The 20,233-nt window shown below is 32.6% G+C and overlaps 1 long non-coding RNA gene across 1 annotated transcript; it reads left to right on the forward strand.

The window, feature by feature from the left end:
* The first annotated feature begins 1,386 nt into the window (after positions 1-1,386).
* Positions 1,387-18,726, forward strand: LOC107028259. Its single transcript, XR_001457810.2, has 3 exons — positions 1,387-1,396; positions 11,503-11,504; positions 18,662-18,726. It is a non-coding gene; the product is annotated as an uncharacterized LOC107028259 (long non-coding RNA).
* Positions 18,727-20,233: the final 1,507 nt, after the last annotated feature.

Consider the following 20,233-nt stretch of genomic DNA (forward strand, 5'->3'; position numbering starts at 1 on the left):
TTTTTATTAATGAGTTTAAGTCTTCCGCATTACTTTCTGTTGATATTAAATTGAAATGTTAAGGTTTAGATTGGTTGGTTCGCTCACATAGGAGGGTAAGTGTGGGTGCCAGTCGCGGCCCGGTTTTGGGTCGTGACAATAGTAGCAGGACCCTCCTAAACAGTGAGAAATAGAATAGCAGGACCCTCCTAAACAATAAGAATTTGAATAGGAGGACCCTCTTAAACAATGAGAATTAGAGTAGCATGACTCTCCTAAACAATGAGAATTAGAATATCAGGATCCTCCTAAACAATGGGATTAAGTTAGCAGGACTCTTCTAAACAATGAGAAGTAGATTAGCAGGACCCTCCTAAACATTAGGAAGTAGATTAGCAGGACCCTCCTAAACAGTGGAAAATACATTAGCAAGACCCTCCTAAACAATGAGAAGTAGATCAGCAGGACCATCCTAAACAATGATAACTAGAATCGCAGGACCCTCTTTAACAATGGGAAATAGATTAGCAGGACCCTCCCACGCAATGGGAAGTAGATTAGCAGGACCCTTCTAAACAATGAGAAATAGATTAGCAGGACCCTCCTAAACAATGGAAACTAGAATAGCAGGACCCTCCTAAACAATGGGAACTAGAGTAGTAGGACGCTTCTAAACAATGAGAATTAGAGTAGCAGGACCCTCATAAACAATAAAATTTAGCGTAACAGGATCCTCCTAAACAATGGAAATTAGTGTAGCAGGACCTTCATAAACAATGGGAATTAGAGTAGCAGGACCCTTTTAAAAATTGGGAATTAGATTAGCAGGACCCTCCTAAATAATGGGTCTAGCAGGACCCTCCTAAATAATGGATCTAGCAGGACCCTCCTGGATAATGGAAATAGCGGACCCTCCTCATAATGGGATTAACAGGACCCTCTTGGATAATGAGACTAGCAGTACCCTCCTCATAATGGGATTAGCAGGACCCTCCTGGATAATGGAATTTGGTTACTTTCTCCTAGGATAAACATTTCCTAGTCTAAGATGTTATTTTATTTTTTCCTAGGATAAGCATTTCCTAGTTTGAAACAGTTATTTTTATTTTTTCCTAGGATAAATTTTTCCAAATCTAAGTTTATATTTACATTTGCTAATAACCCACAAAATTTTTCCCGTGAATACTGGGGCAAAAATTTTGTTTATTTCTTTTGTTTGTGATGGTTTTCAGGTTTACTCAACCGAAACATGGATCTAAAATTCAAGAACAAAGTCTCAACTCTTTTCAGAATGATCGATCCCATGATGGATAGATTCAGCTTCTTCGATGCATGTTGCAACCTGACTTCCTCATATCTTTTGATAGTCAGCTTCTGATCAAGAAAAAATGCAGTCATTCAAGAGCATCTTCAAATTGTCATTTTTGAAGAATGTCAAAAGTTTCGCCTAAGTGGCAAGTTCAGCCTCCAATCCAATTCAAGGTTAAAATACTCACCCCAAAATCAAGGTGATATCTTAAGTCAAGATTAAAGTGAAGACTCAAGAGAAGTTGCATAGATAGGAGCTTGTACTTTTATTTTTCTTTTGACTAGTAGTTTTCATTTTTATGTAAATTGGATAAGAGCCGTGATCTAGAGTCTCGATGGAACCTCACTTAACCTTCAATTTATCACCTCATCTCCTTGAACTACACGTGACCTGATTCTCTTACAACTCGGGATATGTAGGTTATCCCAAACAAGGGCTCGGTCCCACAAATTTTGTCTTTCAAATAAGAGTTCGGTCAAAACTTGTCGCTTTGTCTACTTCTTTGTCTGAAAAAACATCGTGTTCCCAATCAAAGAGGGGCAAACTGTAGCCACGCAATTTTTGACCGAACATAAGATTTTATACTATTTTTTATTTCTTAAATATTTTTTTATGTTTAAGTTAGATACTTTAATTTTGTATTATTTTTATTAAGTTATTTTTATAAATTTGGAAACAACAAAAATAGATTCATTTTTAAGGTAAATTTTATTTAAATTGTTAAAAAAAATAAAATGAAAAGCTATAAAAATATATCTTCTTATAATTCAAATGTAAAAAATAAACTAGTGTTTCTTAATTATATTTTTAATTAGCCATTTAGTTTTTTAATTGGATCTAGATAATTAATATTTATTATTTATAATTTTGATATAATTATAAGAATATTATCCATTATCATCACATATACCCACAACCCCACTATCACTTCCCACACCCTCACATGATCTTCTCCACTCACCCTCACACCCACATACACTCCTACACACTATATATACACACATAAACAAAAAAAATAAGGAGGAGAAAAAAAATTTCTGCAAAAACACATGAAAAAAGAAAGAAAAAAAGAGAGTACTAGAATCACTCCCAAATCAGAAAATTTTCAGCAATAAAAAAAATCAAAATCACATTTCCATTTTTTTCATTACTATTTTATCTAAACACAATATATATATCACTCCATACGCCAAACAAAAGTTTTGTGGGTGTTCTAATCGAGGTTTAATCAAGATTTTTGCGGATTCAACTTTAACTTATCACTTTTAATTTATCTATGAAATCTGATGTAGTTTTATGATTTTTTTCTTATATAGTTTTGTTTTCATTCAGAATTCAATTGAAATAAAAATGTAAAATTAAATACATTTGTTGTTATTTGTTAATGTACAATTTTGATGCTCTGAATAAGTTTGTAGATAATGTCACGTAGAATCTCATTGAATATAGAAAACGGAAAAGAGCCTAAAATACCCTTGAAGTATTGAAAATAGTACAAAATTACCCTTCATCTACTTATTTGCTCCAAAATGCCCTTTTCATCCACCTATTGGCTCCAAAATACCCTTGTCATCCACCTTTGGGTTCAAAATTAAAATTAAACTCTTTAACTATTTTTTAAAATACTTGACATTCAACTATTGGTTATAATTTAATTTATAAACCAACCCACTACCCACTCATTATTAACTAAACACCAACCAATTAATAATCCAATTATAATATCAAAATCGTCATAAACACTACTTAAACACGATGAAATTATAGATTCCTGAAAATGACATTCAAAATTATTCGAGTCCGAATCGAAGTCCCAACTTAATTTAGGTTGAGCCGCTTATTTAAGAGGATACTTTCAATAGGATTCTCTTTCAAGGTTGAATTAGAAATTTATGATTACAGGTAAAAAAGCAATACATCCCGAATTAATTCATGCACTTTTTTAAAATATAATTTTATAAATATTTATGATTTGCTTTAAAACCTTTAATATATTATTTTAAAAAAAGTTACCTATGAAGTAACATCACATAATTGAGACGTAAAAATAATTAAGATGAACATAGTCAGACTTTTAAGTTTATCGATAATTTTTATTTAGACAACCGAATTTATGATAATTTACTTCTATAGATATTTTTGCCTCAAATTTTTAAAAACACTCGATTGGCAGTAGCTTTTCTGTTGTTGGATTAATAATGTGACGAGTTTATTAATTTAGAGGGGTTTAATTAGTAATGGGTGGGTAGTGGATTGATTTATAAATTATACTAATAAGTTAAATTATAACAAATAGTTGAGCGCCACGTATTTAAAAAAAATATTTAAATAGTTTAAATATAAAATCGTTAAATAAGTGGTCAATTTTGAACCAAAAGGTGGATGACAAGGGAATTTTGGGCCAAATAGGTGGGCGGGGAGGGTATTTTTGAGCCAATAGATGGATGGAGGGTAATTTTGTACCATTTCCAATACTTTGAGGGTATTTTAGGCCCTTTTCCGTATAGAAAATTAATGAAGATTTTAGAGTTAGTACATTGAATAAATTTTTAGTAAAAAAATTGCTAGTTGTATTTTTTAAAAATGAATAGGTCATAACATCTTTTCTTGTCTTGATTTAAATAATACTGATAAAGTAGATATAACTAAGCTAATAAATAAATAAAACAAATTATTTTATTTTTATGTTATCACACAAAAATAAGATTTATTCTAACAATTTGTTATTGTTTCGTTGTAGTAAAAAGTGTATGCTTAATTTTAACGTTAACATTAAGAGTAATAAAAATATTAAACATTAACATATAAAATAAAAGATATAGAAATAATGCCAAAATTATATATTGTATCCTTAACAATTAGATTTATTTTACATTATTTAGTTTTATTTATAAAGGAAATTTTTTTGTTTTAATGACTAGATTAGTTTTAGGCATATTAATAAACATTTGTTCCAAATAAGAATGTGGTTACACATATTTTTTGAGACACTAAAAAATTTAAGGATGCGATTACGCACCTGGCCAAACTATTTTAAGAACTAACTTTCATTAATTTAATGCAAGAACTATAAATAAAAATTATTAGGTGTGATGAAACTGAGAGATGAAGACAGTTATGTCTCCAAATATCAAAGTCAAGAATGCATTTATGCATCTGATTTGAGACCAAATAAAAATTCAACAAACAAAAATGCAAACAATTCATGACCTGAAAATAATATATCCAAAAAAAACTAAAATTAGTATATGTCAATAAAAGAGACCGTACTAGAACCACGGGACTCGAGGGATGTCTAATAACTTCCCCTCGGTCAACAAAATTCCTTACCTGAATTTTGGTTCGCAGATCAAAATAAAGAGTCAATTCCTTTCGGTTAGGGATTAAAACACAAAGGTGCTTGGAACACCATAACTCAATTCCAAGTGGTGACTCTGAAAAATAAAATAATTCCTTAATCAATAACGTCACTTAAATTGGAAAAAACCCTTCCACTCTGCGCGCAGAAAAGGGGTGTGACAGTAACAAACTCATTAACTTAGAAGAATATATTTACAAAACCATTGGGTAACAAACTAATTAATGAATAAAACCCATTTATAGAAATGGTTGCACGAATTCATAAGATTTGTTAGATTAACTTTGTTAAATCGAAATGAACACTGGTCTTTCTGCTATCTAACACCAAATCGTCATTTCGACTAACTAGTATTGCTTACTAGTAATTTTTTAAAGCACTTTTTAAAGTTCAATACTAACAGTGGAAGTAGAAGTGATTCCGACAATGGAGTTTCCCATTCTCCTAAAGCAGTAATAAATAACATCAAGATTTTGTTGGTACTAGATCTCATTTTTAAATCTAAGAATATGTAGCAGTGATGGAATGTATCCTATCTAAAAAGACAATATTTTAAGCTAAAAAGCAATATTGAAGACAAAAAGAAAAGGGAAAGGAAGATGAAAAAATAAAAGTAGAAAATGAAAACATAAAAGGAAAAAGCATTATGGAGAAAAATAATTACTTTTTTTAATATAAATAAGATAATATAAAAGGGGTGTCTCCTGACAAAACCTAAAGCAAGGGTAGCTACCGCCCTTCTTAATAAATAACATTGGTTGAACTCATTCTATATATTTCTTTCGATGTGTTATTATCTTTATAGTGTGATATTATTGGCAACTTAATGCCTAAGATTTTGAATCTACAAATACATCACTCTTAACATAAAACCAGCCTAAAATTTCAATACTAGACATAATTGGCATCTGCGAGCCATGAAAGCATCCACAAGCCGCGTATTATGCATGTGGAATTGGATTAGAGGAGATTGTATTGTTGCATCTAGGTTTTGCAGAGTGATTCTACGAGCCGTGGGTCATTCCACGAGTCATGGAATGACCTCCTAGACTCGAACATGGAAGTTGTAAAAAATCTTGAGTTCCACGAAGAAACTCCACATTTTATGGATCATTCTACGATCAATGGAGTGGACTCGTGATGAGAACTTGAAAGATGGCAACACATCTATGTTCCATAGAAATCCCAAGATCCTAGAGTTTTTCTTAGGATATTTATGTCTTTGTTTTTTAATAAGATCAAATGACAATGTTATAACAACTATTAGGGAAGGATATTACGGTAGTTTTTTAAGTTTCACTCTTATTCTACTCTCCAAATTTAGAACAAACCTCAGGTAAACAAAAAAAAACATGGTTTCAAGCCCCTCTTCAGAAATTCTTGTTCTTCCAAGTATCTAAGGTTCTCATAGTGAGAAACTCAGTTTGTCCTCACACCATATATCTACAATTTCAGTTAGTAAGATCCAAACTAAGGTTTTGCTGATATGCCTACTATTTCGTCTTTCTCTAATTTGCATTTTTCATTATTTATTCTACTATTGAAATCATAGTAATTTTAAAAGTGTCACTGCAATTTCAGGTATAGTTCAAGTAATACGTGTATTTTATCTCTGAAATATACTAAAAAAACTCTATGAAACTTAAACTCTTCAATTTTGAATTTGTGAATAAGACAAGATCAATGATAACTCTATTAGATTTTAAATTCTAATCACATATCCAATTGAGTGACTAAAGTGTCATCAATGTGGAATTGATGTCACATGATGTATATCATGAAATGATAATATATGATTACTATTATTTAGAAGTGCAATAAAATTAAAAAATATAAAATAAAACATCAAGTAAAGGTTGAAAATTTAAAAAAGTCTATCAGGATTGCTCATGATAGTCCTGTGTCTTCATCTTGAGAAGGTATTAAAAGGCATAGGAAAATTATAATACACCTGAAAAATCATGAGGGAATCACATAAGATCTAACATTACCAATCCAAAAGGGCTCATAATTTGAGCCTATTATGATAAGACAAAAGTCTAGGTACGAAAGAAGGACAGAAACAATGTAAAACCCGTTAGATTTTGAATTTTTATGGCATGTCCAACTGAGTGACTAAATTTTCATTAATGAGGAATTAATGTCACATGATGTATGTTAAGAGATGATAATAAACGATCAGTATAATTAGATATGTACTAAAATGACAAAATAGGAATGAAACATCATGTAAAGGTTGAAAATTAAAAAGAATCTATCGGGCTAGCTCATGAAGATCCCGTATCTTCATCATGTGAAGGTATTAAAAGTCCTAGGCAAATTATAATACACCTAAAAAATTTGTACAAGAATCGCATAAAATACTTTGAAAAATTGCCATCACTCTTGGATGTTGACGGCTTCAGCGTTTATGATTGTTCTGCAGCGTAAAATTCTCCTATTTATGGAGAAGGAACTGTGTGGTATTTAGTTCTCCAAAGTGCCGAAGTGACAATGTATCCTCATCGACGTGGAGGATTTGAGTTAATGTGGAACAACATAGCTGGAGATATAAATCTTGAGAGGCTGAGAGAGCCCCTATCTGAGAGAAAGGTAGTATGCATCATCTCAGACTCACCTGACACCACAAAAACACGACTCACCATAGTGTTTCTTCAGTCGTTTCTGAAAATGTTCCCACAATGTCGTCGAGTAATCATAGCTCCATCAAATTTTCTTTATAGGAAGTCAAGTCCCAGAAATGAGCGTTGGACAATTCCTTCCACAACTTGAACAAAAAATTCTTTGCCTCAAAATAAGATGAAGGTATTGTTGGTGTCTTCTACCATTTATCCGATCCTGCAAAAAAGAATTCACACCTTATGCGCATGATGAAGCTGAAATATTGGGGAAAGTAAGAGTGTCTTGGGAATCAGCTATGACTTGTTCAGGATTCTCATGGAAGAAGATGAAGAGGGTATTGCCAAAAGACTAGAGAAATACTTCTAAAATTTCTTGGTCTGTTGGTCCTTGAAGAAGGTCACACTACTCGGAATGAGCACAACCTTGTGTGGAAATCGATTATTTTAGAAGATCAAGTAATTTTAGAAGGATTTCTCGTATCTCTTTGGCATTACCATCTCCATTATCTCCTATGAGATCTCTGAAAGTTTCATAGTTGATTCCCGTAACACTTACTTTCATTCAAGGATTTCAGCTTCACAAAACTTATAAGGTGTGGATATTTTATTCCTGCATGGGATAAACATCTAAAGACAAGAACAATAGCTTCTTCTTCTTGGGAAGATAATTTTTTACTGTTCAAATTGTAGAATGGAATGTACAACTTCCATTTATTGAACTCGGCTTCCTAGTTAAGAATAAAGTTGGATGAAGCTATGATAACAAGCTGACACTTTAAATATCTTCAGAAATGACGGAAGAAACACAATGGAGAGTCGATTTTATCCGATTCCAGGTGGGTGTCAGATAATGCATCCTCCCTTAGCCTACTCTGAGATAGGGGCTCTCTCAGCATCTCAAGATTTATATCTCATGCTATCTTGATCCATATGAACTCAAATCATTCACGTTGGTGAGAATATATTGTCGCTTTGACACTTTGGAGTACTAAATCTCACATAGTTCCATCTTCATAAATAGGAGAATCCGGGGTTGCAGAAGAGTCTGGAACTGCTGTCAACATCTAGAGTGATGAAAATTCTCAAAAAGGTTTTCTTTCTTGCCTTTGTTGATTTCTTAAGTTCAAGAATTTAAGAGTGAATCATAAATAAATTAAAGAGTAGAGTTTACCAAAAAAAAAAAAAGAGAAGTGCTTGATAGGACTAAACTAGTATACTTACAAGAGAAGAAAAGATGTACTTGGTCTCCAAATGTCCATACAAACTAAAAAGATGAGCCCTTTTCCCATTTTTCTTTCAATGGGTGAAGAGTTTCCTCATCTTCAAATCGAAATATAAAAGGAAGTGGTTCTTTGACAAAACATGTTTCTTCTCTTCTTGAAGAGTGACTTTATTATGATCATCGACATTTTTTATTGAATCAACAATAAACTTCATAAAGTTGAACTCTTCAAGAATCTTCTTCCAATTCCACCAAAGAGAATCAGTTGAAGATTTGAATGCTAACTTAGAAAATAAGGTTGTACAATATATTCTTTGGATTTGCTAGTTTTCCTACACATGCTTCGGTTAGAAAAAACAATCCCATTTGTTACATTCAATATAGGAGCCGAGCCACCTTTTCCTCATTGATAAAAACATCACATCATTCTCATATTCTCCTCCTTCTCAATGATAACAACATAAGGATCACTCTTTGAAACACAATTCATTGAATTCATCTTCCGAACCTCAGTCGAAATACACAATTTTCGTTAAAAATCAAAATTCACAAGTATATATATCTTAAAGATGTTTTTCACTATAACAACACTAACCTCGATAAGAAAAAAAATTTCTACCAAAAAGTAAAGAATTAAAAACTTTGAATTCTACAAATTGTAAAAATAGAGCAATGGGGACTGATGAATTTGAATAACTTGAATCCATAGACACACTTATATATAGAATGAAATTGAATAACATCACAAAAGAAATGTGACTTAGACACGCCATATATGTGTGAGAGAAAAATGAGAAAAAAAGATCGAGAAAAAATAAAAAAAAAAGGTGTATACCGTGTTGTGACAGACTAGAATCTTCTAACAGATCAGGATGTAAAGTGTGATCAATAACTCTTCCAACCTTGTCATGTGTCTTCTTCAACAAGGGTATTTTTGGGGAAAAAATTTAAAAACTATTTTTTTCGTTCCAATTTGATTACTGTACAACTTTTCAAAATTGTGGGATCCACTTTAGCTACGTCCCTTAGTTTAATTTTCATTTCCTTTACTTATAGCTTTATTACTTTGAGAATCATTATTATTTGTGTAAATTTTTAATCACTTTGAATAAAAAATTGACGGTCGATGAAGAAAAATATTTCAATTATGACATTCTCATGTGCCTTTCACATTAGGTATTGGAAAAAAACGAGATCGATGATTATAGACCACTTATGTGAAATGTTTGGAGTTTGTTTACAGTCTAGAGAAAGTAAATTAACAAAAAAATTATTATTTTTAAAATGCTCAACTTAGCTTAGTGAAAAAGTGTGCTCAAATTTTCTTAGAACCGGTTACAAAGGTGACTGAGTTAATATTGCGGATGGTAGGTCATAGATTAATTTAACTTGCCCCCGTTTTCTAAATCAAGTTCTTCGCATCGAATTTTCCTACAACAATTTATATCTCATGTGTGGTTTGTATGTTACTACACAAAACGAGTTTATACAGTTCATATCTGAATAATATGCGCATTTTCAAGTTTAAACGAGCCCCTAAAAAGGTAATATCAGATTTTACAAATTTTCATGAGCTATAGTCCATGAATTTTGGTAACTCGGGACTCCGGTTTGTTTTGGCCGAAATTTTTCATGGACGTACTTTTAGACCTTAGTAATTGATCTAGTTGGTCCAAAAGGGCAAACATGTATATTTTCAAATTCAAACGATCCCCAAAGTAGGTAAACCGGATTTTACAAATTTTCATGTGCTGTAATCCATGTATTTTTGGTGATTCAGGATTTTGACTTGTTTTTGGCCGAAATTTTTCAGGAACGTCTGTTAAGACGTTATTAATGGATCCAGTAGGTCCTAAGGGCAAACGGGTGCATTTTTAACTTAAAACGAACTCCAAAGTAGGTAATACCATATTTTACCGATTGTATTGCTATAGTCCATGAAACTTTGGTGATTTGAGATTTTGACATTTTTTTTTCCGAAATGTTTTTATGGATGTCCATTAAGAGTTAAGTAATGGAGATAGTTGGTCACAAGGAAAAAACGAGCGCATTATCAAGTTCAAACGAGCCTCAAAGTAAGTAAAACTATATTTTATCGATTTTCATGTGCTATTATCCATGGATTTTTGCTGATTTGGGATTCTGGCTTGTTTTTAGTCAAATGTTTTCATGGACGTCCATTAAGACCTTAGTAATAGAGTCATATGGTCCGGGGGGGCAAACCAGCGCATTTGCAAGTTCAAACGAGCCCCAAAGTAGGTAAAACAAGATTTTATCAATTTTCGTGTGCTATATTTCATGTATATATGGTGATTCGGGATTTCAACGTATTTTTGGCTGAAACTCTTCATGGACACCCTCTACGACTTTAGTAATGGAGTCAGTTTGCGAGGGGTTCAAATGAGTCCCAAAGCAATTAAAACTAAATTTTACCAATTATCGCGTGCTATATAGTCCATGGATTTTTGGTGATTGAGAATTCGGGCTTGTTTTTGGCTGAAATTTTGTATGGACATCCGTTAAGACCTTATTAATGGAGCCAATGGTTCGAAGGACAAACATGTGCATTTTCAAATTCAAATGAGCCCCAAAGTTGGAAAAACCAGATTTTACCAATTTTCATGTGTTGTAGTCCATGGATTTTCGGTCATTCGAATTTCGACTTATTTTTGGATTAAACTCTTCATGGACGTCCGTTAAGACCTAGTAAGGAGCTAGTTGGCCCCGAGGGGTAACATGCGCATTATAAAATTCAAATGAGTTCCAAAGCAGGTAAAAACAAATGTTACACACACACGTATTCAGCTAAAACACATTTAGTTTTTTGTGAAATATTTGGTTAAATAGTTTAGCTAATTTATAATTTATATTTTGATTAATTAGTTAATAATTAAGTTAATTATTTTATTTAGTTAAAATTTAGAAGCTAGTAAATTAATCATTATTATTTTGTCTTATTTAAATTTTAATGAAATTCCCTAAATTAATTGGGCCAATTTCTCATTTTCCGCAGCTGTTTAATTCAATTTCGAACCCAACTTCAATTCATTTTCCAGCTAACAACATATCAGACCATTCTCAATTCCAAAAGAACCAGCCCATATTTCTCATAATTAGCCATACCAAATGACCCCAAATCGTTTCTTCTTCTCCTGTGGAGAAGAGCGACGAAAAGGAAACCGAGAAGTCGCGTCAACAACATGCGTGACCCCAATGCCGATATACACATCTTCTTTCCCATTCCAGTACGCCCGGAAATCGAACAGTACCCTGCAGAATCCATAACCTATCGGCCTATACTATCACTTCTCCATCTCTTTTTTCAGAAGAAATCTCCATCCCTTCTTTTGTTTTCTTGAAAAAGAACAATGCATTTGAATTCCAATTACTCCATCTCGTAGTCTCAGTATGCTGCCCAGGGAACGGTAAGAATCTCGTCATTACTTTGTTGTGTTACTCTCTTTCTTCTCGACTTTATATGTTTTGTTATGGTCTCGTCCGAGTAGCTGTTTCCGTTAAGATTTCATTCGTTGTTTATAAAAAGTTCATGTCTCTTAGATTATGCTTAAATATGGGTTGAATACTAGTAGTACTCATGATATATTGTTTGGAATTCCATGTTGAACTTTGTATACTCTTGGCTCTACAGTTGTGTTTATGTTGTGGTTTGTTTGCTTCATTTTATTTGTAGTGTTATCTGTTTTACTCAACAAATGAGCTTAGCCTTGTCGTTTTCTTGGTGTTTGAAAGTCGCTAGGGAGAAATATTCAGTTATTAGGAAGCATTCACCATTTTTGTTTGTTTCATTTATCCACTCGAAAAGGGTATATTGATTATAGTGGCAAATTTCCTTAATTTTTTTGGGTAATATGGTGGCCTTATGTAATCTTTATGGTTTAGTTCCAAGTTTGTTTATTGATGCCACCGCTTTTAGAAGAGTCAATTCTGTTAAAAATGAGATATCATGGTCTAAGTAGTTGTGATGGTTTACTTGCTGAGAATTTTCTCTGTCCTTAATACATATTCATTTTTAGATATTATTCTTTGTTGCTCCGCTGTTAAACCTCTTCTGTTATTGCAACTTTAGTTACTAACATTTTGTACTATACTTTAGTCTTAAATAATTGCTTAGCTCACTTCCTAGCATGTAGCATAGTGCCCCAATATGTGTTTCCTGCTTTTGCTTCAATAATATGTCCAACAACTTTTGTCAATATTTCATTTCTCTTTGTTTAGCTTTTCAATTTTTACGTCTTAAGTGTTGGATTATTGATATATATAATTGGTTCATTTTTCTCTTCTTACAGTCATTTGTTATCTAAAACCAATGGCTTTGGTGGCTCTTTGAGTTTTGAGATACTTAAGTTATACTTATTTCAATTGAAAACATGTCACTTGTTTCTTTTCTCCTCCATCTCAAAAATGCTAATTTGATTCTTTCATTTGTTGTGTGAACTTGCTCCGAGTCTGAATAGATTCTCCTCTCCCTTGCATTTCGACAAGTCCGTAAAGGCCCATACCCATCCTACCTGGAGTTAGCCTGTTTGTCAACTTAAAGACCCCGATAAACAGGGTGAAAAGGTACCAGATTATAGGGGCTGGAATAAGTTGCAGGTCCTAAAGTCCAAGGGAATGGACTGTATATAACCCGTATACACTCATTATAAAGTGATATAGAGGTCTAAATAGCGGAATATAGGTCCGAACTGGAGATACAGGTTCTGGAAGGTTGAAATGGGTTGTATACCTTTGGGATACAACCTGATATACAAAACTTGGGACAAAATACAGTCCGTATACATCAGTGTACATTCATTGTATACACAGGATTTAAGAGGGGCAACATTTGATGAGAATCAAATGGGCCAGCGGCCCAACCTTCCAGGCAACAATGAACTTGATCAAAAATGGCCCTAGTTAAACCTCTCTTATACTTTCATAATTATGTGATTATAAATATTTATTGTTTGTTTTGATTAGCTCTAACATTAAATAACTTAATTAAATTTTTCAAAAGATAAACTAATTTCTTTTATGTTGGTTTGTTTCATGAAATAAAAGTTTCATTTTTATCAACTCTTGAATACATTTAGTCAAAAACCTTTATTTTATTCTTCAATTAATTCAAGATAGTATGTCTTAATTAATAGTTGGTACAATTATTAAAAAACGTTTCAAAAAAATAAATTTTAATTAAACTAGTTTTGCCAAAATTCTAATCACTTCTAATTTAAGTCAAATGTTTTTATAAAGGTCCTCTTTTCATAAAACAAAAATATTCTTTGTTTAACTAATTTGTTTCAAAGTTTAATCGAATATTGTAAATTGTATTATGTTAATCATTTTTTAAAAAATAGTCAAATAATATTTTTAGTCAAGTTGTAGGATAACCGCGTGTTAGCGGGCAGTTCTAGTGCCTTCAAAACCTTTTTGAAGCGTACATAAGAACCTCTTACCCATTCTCACTAAATTTCTAAAGACTTCATTTGTTAGTCTTTTTATATTAAGTTTTCTAAATTTCTTTTAAATAACGACTCTTTTCTAAGTATTCTTCTCAAATTATTTTAGACTTAGAACATTTCAAAAATGATTTTTCTAAAAATATTAAAAATTACGGCATAACAGAAATGATGACTCTGCTGGGGACTTTATTAGGTTCTAACTATAAATGACTTGATTGTTTTGATTATTTGTTAATATTTGTTGAACTGTATTGCCGTATATGCCCCTTGGTTGCTCAAATTGTGATATAAACTGTCATTGTATGCATATCATTTATTTCGTGAAACAACATTTTTTTATTTCACTTAAAGGACGATTATGCAGGCTCGCAGTCATTCGTTAACCAAATTGTTCTCGGGGTACCCTGACGAATATAGTTGACTACTGAATAGTCAACACTCGTTAATTTCCTAACTCAAGTAGTCCGCTTGGGTCACTAGTCCACTACAAATAAAGCCCACTCTTAGTCAAACCAGCGTAGAGCAAAATCACATCCCTCAATTTAGCGCATTGAATTAAGACGTCCCAACAAAAAAAGCGTGTTAGGCCCATTAGAAAGACCACCCTGAGTCCAAATCGGTCCACGGCCTAAACATACGCTCATACTTGTAACACCCTGAAAACTTTTTGAGTTAAGACTCTAAACATCCTTCGTGGTGAGTAAATTTTTCCGAGGAGTTTAAAATTTCTTAAAGTATTAAGGTCAATTCACCAGATTTAGCACCTTGATTTCCAAAGAGAATTAAATTGGAAATAACAAAAATCTGATAATTAGAGAGTTAAGCAACGTATGAGTTTGCGGTCAACTTCAAACGACCATAAATCCCAGTACAGGATGAGCTAGGTGTGCTACAAGATACCATTGGAAAGATCTTTGTAAAGTCGCCGACTTTACTAAATTTCGAGTTCGGATGAGTGAGATATGACCTTTGAAGTTAGGCTGTCCAATTAAGAAAAGTTAGCCAAAAATAGTGAGGGGTATTTTAGTCCTTTCTTTACCCAATCAGATTTAATTCATTTTTAGTCATATTTTAGGGTTATAATCCTTTTATGTTCAGTTTTATAATCCTAATAAACACCTAGGGTTTTAGTTGAGAGTTCAAAAAGAGGCAAGAAAAGAAAAGAGGAGAAAAGAGGCAAGGATGAAGACGTTTGTTGACGTTTTTGAGTCTAGTTGCGGATTTTCGCGATGGGTGCAATCACTAAGAGGTATGTAAGCTTCCATAGTGTTGGATTAGTTCACCCACACGCCAATCATGTATTTTTCTCAGCAAAATTTCATGCTTAAAGTTTAAAGATTCGAGTTCTTGATGAAATCTTGAAAGGTGTTCTTGAAGTTCATTCTAAATCTTGTTGTGTTGGAGTTTTGATGAATTCTTGAGATCAAATTGAGTAATTTTAGTGTTGTTTCCAGTAAATTAGAGTGTAATTAAGTTAAATAATCGAATCCAAGTGATTAGGGAAGAAACCGTTCGAATTTAGGCGATTTAGGGTGAGAAAACGGGCAAAAGTGCTCGACAGAATATTCTTGGTTGAGGCCTGGCACGGTGTGCCTGCCTGAGCTCCCCAAACCCATCTCTGTCCGTCAGGGGTTGGCTCCCCGCGCCACCCATAGCCCCAAGGTTGTCTGCCCAGTCCAGTTTGCCTCTGGTACCTGCGTTTGAGTTCGTTTAAAGTGCACTTTCACTCTTTTACGATTCTAACTACTCTAAGCTACTTCTGAACACCTAAAATCGGTCCTAACATGATCATAACCTTGAATTCATAATTCAAATCCAAGTTATAGTTGAGAGTTAAGTTTTGAGAATTCTTTCGAGCATAATAAGAATGTCCCTTTGAGGCCTTTTGAGGAGTCTTCCACAACTTCTAGTAACTTCTTTCAAAACTCAAGTAAGTGAGAATGAGAGTGAGGAGAATGTATTCATGACTCTATCATATCACCTAGATCATCCATGTTATGAACGATAACTCTTGAATTCATAATTCACATTCAATAGAGAGTTAAGAGTGGAGTTTAAGAAAGCCTTTAAGTTCAATTATGAATTCTTTGAGATACATCATGATTTAAACTAAGTATTTGAGGAAGTAAGGTAATGAGAAGATTTATATACATGAGTTCCATCTAGTTACTTAGACCTTTGAGTCGAGTCGAGTTGTTCATGCTCATAATTTCGCATGAACCCTATAAGTCGAACAACCTTGAGTTGAGAAATATTTTAGAGGTCTCAAGTTGAGTAGTTCATGATCATCATTCCATATGAACCCTCCAAGTTGAAAATCATGAAATCATCTACATGAGATCATGAACCTTGAATCCATACTTCAATTCAAGGAAGTTAAGAGTCCAGTCTAGAGGATAAGAGCAAGTCAAAGTTAAGTTTCTAAAGTTTTTTGAAGTATTTCACAAAAGTTTTCACTTTGTTTTAAAAACTTAAAGTTCAAGTCAAGAAAGAGTAAAGCGTTGAGTTAAATTCTCAAAAGCTATTCCCTAAGAGTTAAATATTAAGTTAAGAAAAGAGCAAGAGTTAAGTTTATTTCTCTAAAGCTATAAGGGAACTAAGTATTCCCTAAAGGTTTATAAATGTTTCACATTTAAGTATTCCCTCTTCGGCGTAGGCGTCACTATCTTGTGGGCTCAACACTGGTTGACTTTTTTTTTTCAAGTTAGTGTCACGTAGGACGAATATGCAATTGCTTCCTCCAAATATTCTCTTCCCTTTCTTGACCGACCCTCTTTGCAATAAAAAAAAGACCCCTCCCTTCATTATTTGATCATCTAAGATCTACCCACGTACTAGATTATTTCAAAAGAAAATCCTATTGATCCCTATTCTGAAAAGAATTACGCATCCGGTAAATTTTAAAGTTCCTCTCTACATGCTATTTTGTTGTGTTCGGATCGAATAGTGGATTAAGTGTGGATTTTTATTGCTAATATAATATATTTTGCATAATTGGTTAGTTCCTCTTCGTTAGGTTAATTTCATCTTAGCATTATTACTTTGAATGTTATTGTGTGTCGAAATGAACAAAAGGAAGCATACGGTCCTTTCTTGATATGTATGGTAGTTATATATGTGATGTTTGCTATTTGAAGTAACGTGTGTAGTTCCTTCTGCATGTGTGTATCAAAATAAACAGTATTGGGTGCCCTTTTATTATATTTGTATTGTATTACTTTCTTTGTTTAGCATGGATTTGAACATTAAGTTCAAGACATTGAAGAGTCACTTTGGAAGAGATAGCGGAATGAAGTTTTACTTTTAAGTTAATATTGATCTTGATCATTTTAAGTGTGGTTTCACTCTATTCGGTTTGTAATAATTGTAAGATTCTTAACTCCAGTATATATGAAATAACTTGTGAATTGTCTAAGGGGATGAAAATTACGTGCTAATTGTTTCTTTACGTTATCATAATTTATCTGTGTTGGAAATAGGCTTATAAGATCGTGATTTATTTAATAGTCTAGATTCTAATAAATTGATTTTAGATCTAACTAAAATAAAAATAATAAATAAATGTGTCATTGCCCAACCACTTATTTAATCTTGTCTAATTAGTATTTGAAAATAAACTTTGTTTAAGTGCTAATTAATTGTCATTTCCCATATCACCTTTAGTTGGCAGTACGAATAAATAAATTCAACCTCTAACCATTAATTATTTGTAAATGCATGTTTCTACAAAAGCTGAAATTTATGCTAATAAGACTAACAATTTGCTAGAAAATTATGAACATAATTTTTGTTGGTAAAGATGGTAATTCACACTTAGATATCATGCCAATAGGATCTAAATAATGCTAAATGTTATTTTAGTGTATTTATGCATATAGATTTAAATATTTCTAATATATGCCTAAATAAGAAAATAATAATTCTTATCTTAGAACCATGCCCTTAGGACTTAATTAATTAATAAAATCAGTTTTAACTAATCAGATTAATTAGATATCACGTTGTTAAATAAAAAAATTTTGATCTGCTTGCTGATTTTCTGCTAAGAAACAAAAATCGCTAATGTATTATTCGCTAATGTATTATTCTAGATAACATGCATATATAGGTTTATGATAATTCTCTTCATGTTTTTTTTTTTAAAAAATAGAAATAAGGCGGTTATGAATATTCCCTACTTAAATAAATCATTTTCTGCATATTTTTAATCTGTCCATGTTAAGAATAATTATCAATTAAATCTGGTACTCTTTTAAAATATTTTGCATTTGTGATCACTGTTGTTATATGTTAAAATCAAATAAATAAAAAATTGTTATGTGATCACACTAAAATCTGCATTTTTGTAATAATTTACTGCCACCCTTTTGAAAATTAGTGTAATAAACTTACTGTAATTATGTCATAATTTTTGCTTTCTGAATTAAATATTGGTTGTTATGCTTGTATGCACACACACTAGCATGAAATCATTTTCACTAATTATGTGTGTTTACTAGCATGCTAATAACCTAACCTAGAGGTCAATGTGAAACTATGTGCTAAATGAATGTCCTATATGTTTGATTTGGTGTTTAGGTGGGCCTATTAAAAACGTATTTTTTAGTTTAGGTTAAATCCACTCTAATAGCAGTTCAATGCCTCTACTGATCCTTAAATGACTAATCCCTGGCTATGGAAGACGGGGCCGCTTGGCCAACTAGAAAAAAGACTAATTCACCCGCCATTACTTCATCAAGACCGTGAATACGAGCAATGCCATCGCCTACTTGAAGTACGGTAGGACACTAAGAATCTTTTAGGACGAAATACATGCGGTTGTGGGGGTAGGGGTAGTTCAGGCTCTACGGAGATGATGACATCGACTCAGGCTTAAAGAGATAAATCATAATTTTGTCTGTTCCTACGCGGAAGCCTATTGGAAAAAATAAAAGAAAGTCAAGTGTTGATCCGTAAAGTCTCTTAGAGTCTCTCTTTCCTTTCGTCTTTTTATTTTTTTAATTATATTTAGTTGGGGTAGCTTAAATAAAATATAAAATTGCTTCGTTATTTGATTGTGTAATTTTTGTCTCCTTGCTTATCTCTTTATTAACCGCTTAATGTTTATTTAAAATTATCATCACATAGCCTTGCATACTTAATCAATTAATTAAAATAATAAAATAACCTTAATTGTTTAATATTATGTTATCACCTAGATTGCATGATCAACTAATTAACTAATTAATTAAAACAAAAATGTGATCTTAGTTGTGTAATGTTAGTTATCACTTAGTAAGCATGATTAATAACTAAATAATAATAAAGTGACCTTAATTGCTATTTGTAACCCCCTCATAAATTGAGATACGGACGGGACCCACATTTGTGGACCTCGAGGGATGACTAACACATTCCCCTCGAGGTAATTTGAACCCTTACCCGGATCTCTGGTTCGTTGACCTTTAGTTTGACTTAGTTAGGTTAGATAGGTGCCCTAAGACACCTTAATTCGTTAGGTGGCGACTCTTCAAACCAAAAATCCCAAAAGAGTTGTGAAGTCGTAGTCAAAACTCGTATTGATGAAAAATGTGGCGCGACAAGGTGTCCGACATAACATTGAAGATTGCATCAACTTGAGGCATAAAATTCAAGACTTGATTGATAAAAATGTTGTAACTCTTCAAACATTCATACCCAATGCCAATACTGATTCACTGCCGAATCATGAAGAGCTGACCACTAACATGGCCGAGGTGGAATTGGTGTGTGAATAAAACTGTAATCCCAAGTAACCTTGATAGCCTTGAGAAAGTTGTAGCTTCACAGAGCATAATTGTGAAATCCGGATTTGTGGTCATGGCACCACATCAAGTGTTTGCTTTAGTGCCAAAAGATGATCAGAACAAGAAGGAGGTCAATCATGTATTACAAAGCCTTTTTCGCATTTGTATCAATCTTTTATTATAGAAGAATATGCCAATGATGTATCTTTTTGAAGAAGGTGATGTCGTGCTAGAGGAATTGATCAAGACACCAGGCATACTAGACGCCAAGCCAATGGAGAGAGTTATTAATTGTACTACCATGCCACTCTTGATTCTCCGCCGATCTTGATAGACAAAGATGAATTGTATATCATTCCTAAAATCGGTGGTAGTCTGAGTGAGTCTTGAGACCACCTTTTATGTTATTTTTAAATTTACTTCGTAAATTTTTGAAAAAGACAAAATGACCAATTTCCTTATTTTTGATGAAAGCCTATTTTATTGCAAAAATTTATTCCACTTGCTTTAATTGTGT

Source organism: Solanum pennellii, chromosome 8 (assembly GCF_001406875.1).
Source record: "Solanum pennellii chromosome 8, SPENNV200".
In the NCBI taxonomy this organism is placed as follows: domain Eukaryota; kingdom Viridiplantae; phylum Streptophyta; class Magnoliopsida; order Solanales; family Solanaceae; genus Solanum; species Solanum pennellii.